Genomic DNA, 7,545 nt, shown 5'->3' on the forward strand with positions numbered 1-7,545 from the left:
GTGGAGTCCCTTTCAAATTTTGCCAGTAATTCCTCCATGACTATGTCCGCTATTATAGGTGAGGCTCGAAAAATATACAATACTGTGTAAAACGAACGGCCAATAAATAAAAAGATAAAATGTTAAAACGGGGAGCACACCGTAAAAACAAAAACACATCTAGTGTCTACACAAACATTAAAGACAACTATGATATCCGGACCAGAAAATACATCAAACGCTACCAAAACGGCCTACAACAAATCACCAGACTGGCGGAATCCACGAAATTTCTGGAGACGTGCAGAAGAAGTGGCTTAACACCAAATTTCATCAGCAACGCCACCAAAAATATCCTCTACACAATCAACAACAACACCAGCAACAACCGAATACCAACACAACTCTCAAACGAAGTGACGGCTTACATCAATAAAGTGCAACTAAAACTGGTAAACCTTATCATCAGAATAAAGCATTCACTCCGTCGACAAATAGCAAAAGAGGTAAATAGGCTAGAAACGCTAATAACACAACAACTCAACATAAATGATTCCACCGTATTTTTCGAAAGTGAGAAATTATTAACAAATAAACTCACAACAACAATTAAGAAGACACAAACCAAAAAATATGAAAAACTAAAGCAGAAACAAAAACAGTTACTAAACATTAGGGTGATACCAGAATGGTTTTGTAATAAGACAACCATAAATATACCAATAGATATCCAGTGGCTTTTATCTCTTGGTCCAAAATATGCCTTACCAACAGAAAATAAAAACTTTCCACTATTTCAATTTATAGCAGACGGAGAAAACTGTATACAAACAATTACGGACAAAGAAAAACAAGAGATTGAAAGAAATAACTTGACGACGCTAATACGCGACCACCTTAACAAAACGACGACTTCTATGAGAGACAGATTTATAAGTGACACCCTAGGTTCCACAAAGAAATTCCTGAATAATAATAAACAACTCTTAGTCCTAAATGCTGATAAAGGAAATGTAACGGTAGTAATGAACAAATCTGAATATGATGCAAAAATGCAAGTATTGGTGAATGACATAGCCACTTACAGAGTTTTAAAACGCGACCCGACGAATAAATTACAGGACAAGAATAATGACATAGTGGAAAGAATGTACAATAACAAAATCATTGATTTGAATGAAAAGAATTCCCTTATGTGTAAAACGGCTAACCCACCGAGAATTTATGGATTGCCGAAAATCCATAAAGATGGCACTCCACTCAGGCCTATTTGTTCGTCCGTCAATTCTCCGTCGTATAATTTATGTAAATATCTCACTAACATTCTGAAAAATTTAACAAAGTCCTCCAAATATAATGTTAAAGATGCAATGGAGTTCAAAAAACAAGATTAAAGGCTCTTATGTATATGATGATGAGATTTTAGTGTCATTCGATGTTGTGTCCTTATTTCCCAGCATACCCGTAGATTTGGCCATCGAAATCATAGCCTCAAGATGGGACGAAATTAAAAACCTAACCTTTTTGACGAAAGAACTATTCTTGACAATACTAAAATTCTGCGTTAAGGAGAACCGTTATTTTAAGTACAATGATAAAATCTACGAGCAACGATCAGGAATGCCAATGGGTTCTCCAGCCTCACCTATAATAGCGGACATAGTCATGGAGGAATTACTGGCAAAATTTGAAAGGGACTCCACTAACAAACCGCGTTTACTGACCAAATACGTGGATGATCTATTTGCTATTATTAAAACCCAAGATATGGACATAATGCTACACACACTCAACAACTACAATAAGTCGATTAAATTTACAATAGAAAAAGAAAATAATGGACAGTTATCTTATCTTGACACTCTAATAATAAGAAGAAATAATTTATTAACAATTGACTGGTACAAAAAGCCGACTGCGTCTGGGAGACTAATTAACTTTCACTCCAAACATGAGAAAAAGATAATTCTAAATACTGCCAACAACTTCATTAGAAGGGTCCTCTCTATAAGCGACAAAATTTATCATACAAAAAATATTGCTGTTATTAAAAGAATTCTGTAATATAATGATTTCCCCTTGTCGTTGATAAACAAATTGATTCGTAATTACTACTTTGGTACCACTAAACAGGGGACAAATAGAGACAGGGAAAATAAAATTTACAGATCATCGACATATGTTCCAGGGATATCCGAATGGGTTAAAAATTCGAGTATATATGATAAAGATAATTATACAATTGCGTTTACATATAATAACACACCACGACAAATCTACAGCAATACAAAGGACAAGATTCCGAATTTTGAGAAGTCCAACGTAGTGTAAAAATTCCATGCAATGGCGACGGGTCCCACGTATGTAATAAGGTATATGTGGGGACCACTAAATCAAAGTTAAAGACAAGGATTTCCGCTCATAAGTCAAATATTAAATTAAGGAACAACTCCTCGGACAACAAGACGGCCTTGTCATATCATTGTAAGAATACGGGACATTACGGGCAACTTAATTCTAAGACAACAACAATTCATAGTATAGGTGTCATGTGTTCGTTCGCAGTCCACTGTCATTCCGTACCTTATATGTTTCGGACAACAACAAAAGAGAGCTGCAGTAATATGCATACATATTTGTCTTACTGTTCGTTTTCCTATGTATTGTTGTTCGTGGATTTTTGTTTACAATTACTGTATTTTGAATTGTTTACATTCTCATGTTGATGTTTTCTACTGTCTCCAAATTTGCTTGTTTAATTATTGTTTTTTTCGCTCATCTGATTCAGTCGATCAAACATTGTCAAATGTGTAAGTTGTACTTGTTTAGGTTTATACGTATATATGTATTAATGTGTGTAATTATAATAATGTATTTTTCAGTCCTGAGGATGACTTCAGACTGAAGTCGAAATATCGGCAAATAAAAACAAATGTAAAGCCCAAAGTACAATAGCGCTGTGGCAGTGGCAGTGACAGTACTTAAAATCAGCTGTTACTGCTAATATTGGCAGTCACTGCCGCAGAAAACACAATACGGCGTTGTCAGTGACTGCTTTTTTTGACATTCCCTTTTTTTTGTTTACATTTTTGTTGTTGCCTTTTAGGCTTCAGTGACTTAAACAGAAGTTGGCTGCGTTTAATTTATGTCAAATTCAACATGCGAAGTTTGTTGCGATGGAAGCAGTGGCAGTGAATTTAGAATTTGGGCTAAACTGAGCAGTACTTCCAGCTGCCACCGCTGTATTGTGAGTCGCTTCATTGGACACCACACTTTCTAAAAAACAGCTGATTTCGAAAAACTGCCTCTGCCTCTGCCACTGCGTTATTGTATATTGGGCTTAAAATCAAAAATCTTGTTTCGATTTTCATGTGGCCTTGAGCTCGAAAAATATACAATAAAATTAAATTACTACACCATTTGAATTAATTAATGTGTAGTCCAGTTTTGTTTTGTAGAAGTTTCGTTAGTATACACTTCAGTTTTTACACAGTGAATATATCTGCATACTTATATATTTACGCGTATCTATTTACATTTATTTATGTACAAGTCTACAAAATCTTATTACTTATAAAGCGAGTTTTAATCTTCGTTGCTTAACACACATTTTTTCAATTACTTCTTGTGTTGTAATCGACACATCATTATGTACCGCTAACATCGTTAAAACATTCAGCCGCTCCTTAATAGTATAAAAGGAAAAGACAAATAAGATAGCATATTCAACAATTGAGTAGTCCACTTGCAAAGTGCGCTATGTAAATTTTTTTTCGATTTTTAGTTTTTGGTGGGTTTCATGTCCACTAACAGCAGAGTGAAAAATTTTTCTATATTCTGAACAAAATAGCATGAAATGTTAACTACTCTTGCAAAAGTCGCTATAATACTTATTTCGGGTAATAAAAAAAGATTCAGTTCGGATGTTACTTGCTGTCGTAGACGTTTTTTTTTTTTAATTTATGGCTTACTTTTATAAAATCACATAACGCTGTTTGCAAGTGGACTACTCATATATTCATTAAAAGATAATTTTTCATCCGTCTGAAATAAAAAAAAATTTTAAATCAGAAGGATAAAATAGTATTGTGTTATTAATTCAAAAGTAAATAATTGTAGTTCAATGATGAAGGGGGGCGGTCTATCCCCCCATACCCATGTTGCGCAAAGATTAAACCATGGATTTATAAGGGTTTTGTTAAAGTGTATACTGCATTTTTACAAACAAATAATTAATATTATATAATTTTAAGATAAATGGCCAATCTAGTTAACATGTATAAAGTTTTGATAACCACTTGAAATGTCAAATTTTAATACTGAATTCAAAGAAGATGTCTCTTTTATCCATTCATAATAACTTAAAAAAATTTGTTTGTTAAGAAGTGTGTCTTAAAATATCTGCCTTGGCATTTATGTTAAAAGTGTAAAATATGTAAATGTACCTACATAAACTTTCCCGTGAATACCATCAAAGCATTGGTCTTGAAGGGAATCTATGTATGCTTGCATGCATATGAGCAAATTAAAAAGTCGATACAATTTACAGTCGAAAAGTACAGTTTTTGTATAGATTATAGATTATTTCCCAACACTGTGGGGAACTAAGCAAAATGGCCTAGGGTATTTCGCAAATATTCAAATAAATAATCTACCAACAGATAATTTTATATATTCATTAAAAGATAATTTGTCATCAGTCTGACATAAAAAAATTAAAAATCGGAAGGGTAAAATAGTATTGTGTTATTCATTCAAACAAAAACTTTAATTTCAATGACGAAGGGGGGTAGGGTGTTATCTATCCCCCCAAATCCCCCCTGGCTACGCCACTGGATCTTATCAGTGTGGCTTTAGGCCTGGCAAATCCACCATAGATTAAGTATTCACAATACGCCAAATCTTGGAAAAGACCCGCGAGAATAGGATCGACACACACCATCTATTTTACGATTTCAAAGCCGCTTTCGACAGCACGATGAGAAGTTGCCTTTATGCCGCGATGTCGGAATTTGGTATCCCCGCAGAACTGAACCGCTCAGGCGCAATACTTTAGAAGAGCGTACAATGCCGACGGCATGTATATTATCGGTAAAACAAGGGCTACATCTGTTCTGCCTTCTCGGGATTGGATAGAGAAGCGAAGCGAATGGGTCTGGTGGTGAACGAGGACAAAACGAGTTATCTCCTGTTATCACACAAACAGTCAGAGCATACGCGTCTTGGCACCTACGTCACTGTTGACAGTTACAAGTTTGAAAAAGTAGACGTCTTCGTTTATTTGGGAACCAGCATTAGCAACAATAATATAGTCTGTTCCAATAGCAGTCCGGTTTACAGGATTTAGTCAGAACTTACAGGAAGTCGTTCCTATTGACATAAAACCTGTAAGTGGGAACACATTTGAGAGAGTAACTGAGCAACTGTTCCTAGTCAGAAGTTACAGGATTTAGTCCGGAGTTTTTTTTCCTGTAAGTTCATGAAAAGTGTCAAACGGTCAGCTGATTTACATGTGCAAACAAAAACAGAAAGCGGTGAAAGCAAAGAACCTTATATTTGTTAAAAAATGGAAGTAAACAACGAAATATTGGAATATGTATAGATTTTAATAATTATTTAGTGATATTTCAGCCAAATCAGTGTAGTACCAATGACATGTAAACAAACCGTCTGACGTTTTTACAGGAAATAGTGCTTTTTGCGTTCCTATGCACTTCTGCATCTGTTCTCCTTTTACTCTCATTTGAGAGCGTAAAATTGTAGTTTGACAGTTCCACAGGTTTTAGTCCGAAGTTCAAAGGATCAGACTAATAATGTCAAGTACTACTTTGGACTGAGTAGGCAAGTGAGAAATACAGTCTCTCGTCGTACAAAGATCACACTCTATAAGTCACTCATCATGCCTGTGCTGGCGTATGGCGCGGAGGCATAAACAATGAAAACATCTGATGAAGCGGCTCTTGGAGTTTTCGAGAGAAAGATTCTGGGAAAGATTTACGGACCTTTACGCGTTGGCGATGGCGAATACCGCAGACGATTTTACGATGAGCTGTATGAGCTTTACAACGATAAGGACATAGTGTAGCGAATTAAAATTCAGCAGCTCCGCTGTCTTGGCCATTTCGTTCGAATGGACAGAAACGCTCCTGCTCTGAAAGTATTCTGACGGAAAATAGCTTTATTTATTTCCAGAGCAGTTAAATAAATTAGTATAGTTTTCGTCACGAAATTGATATCATAAATTTTGTGTTTCTCATTCAGCTTTACCTCAAAGAGATGTTTTATTTGATATCAATTATTTTGGGATAGCAAATCTAAAATCAATGAAAATCAAAACAAAAATATAAATGTTTTATTTTTCTCAAATAAATTGCTAAAAACGCTATCTAAATCTAAATGATTTATTCAAATATTTAACATTTAATTCAATTCCATTGAAACATTTAATTTTTTGAATACAGAATAATGGCTTTATTCATAAAAAATGTAGGTTTAAAGAGCTTTATAAAGTGACATTTCATAAATTTTTCAGTTTATAAAGCTACTTTATTTTTTATGAGTAATATACCGAACAGAATGAAAACGACGAGCTACAGACCACAGCTCTCTAGTTATTTTAACACGTTCTCTTATGTAGATAATTATTTTGGCGACGAACGGCCTACGCGACGGCTGTGGTTGTGGCCAGATTAGATCAATTTCTATTTTTCCGGCGACAGATAAGGTTCTTCCTCTTCTTTTATGTCAAACTCATACAAATTCATGATGTCGCTGCCGCGTTAAAACAAAAAAATTAAAATTAACAAGTAAGAAAGTCTAAGTTCGGGCGGAGCCGAACATTACGTATTAAATATGTGTTTTTCACCTTAACGAAATAATTTTCAACGTTTTGCTTTTATGTGGCAAGCACAATAACCATACCGAGTTTGGTACAAATTGGTAGAATGGTTACCGAGATACATATATGTGATCATAAGTGGGCGGTGCCACACCCATTTTCCAAAATTTTATCGCAAACGTATTTCTTGGTTAAGAAATTGTTGCAAGCATCAATTTTGAATAAATTAGCTTTAATATTTACTGATTTATCGAAGATTTTGTATTTCTCTAAATTACCGTTATATGGGATGTGGGCGTGGTTATGGTCCAATATTTGGTATGTTGTGTGAAGGCCAACAACTGTGCCAAGTTTGGAGGAAATTGGTACAGCGGTTACCAAGATATACATACATATGTAACCCATGTATGTACGCCCATTTTCCGAAAATTTATAATATTCTTATTTTTCGTCTAAAACTTATTGTAAATATGAATTTTGAGTGAATAATCTCCAGTAGTTACTAAAATATCGCAGTTTTCGTATTTGTCTAAATTACCGTCATATGGGATGTGGGCGTGGTTATTGTCCGATTTTAAAAATTTTCGGCTGTTTGGTATGTTGTGCGAAGGCCAAGAACTATGCCAAGTTTGGAAGAAATTGGTACAGCGGTTACCAAGATATACACATGTAACCATAAGTGGGCGTGGCTACGCCCATTTTCCGAAAATTTATAACATTCTTATTTT

At 34.8% G+C, this 7,545-nt stretch overlaps 1 protein-coding gene across 6 annotated transcripts in view; it reads left to right on the forward strand.

The window, feature by feature from the left end:
- Nucleotides 1–7,545, forward strand: part of LOC118749519 (vascular endothelial growth factor A-A-like) — a 228,222-nt gene that overhangs the window by 219,202 nt on the left and 1,475 nt on the right. The gene's annotated exons all lie outside the window — the stretch shown is intronic.

Source organism: Rhagoletis pomonella, unplaced genomic scaffold (assembly GCF_013731165.1).
Source record: "Rhagoletis pomonella isolate Grant_MI unplaced genomic scaffold, Rhpom_1.0 Rhpom_scaffold_00017, whole genome shotgun sequence".
NCBI lineage: Eukaryota > Metazoa > Arthropoda > Insecta > Diptera > Tephritidae > Rhagoletis > Rhagoletis pomonella.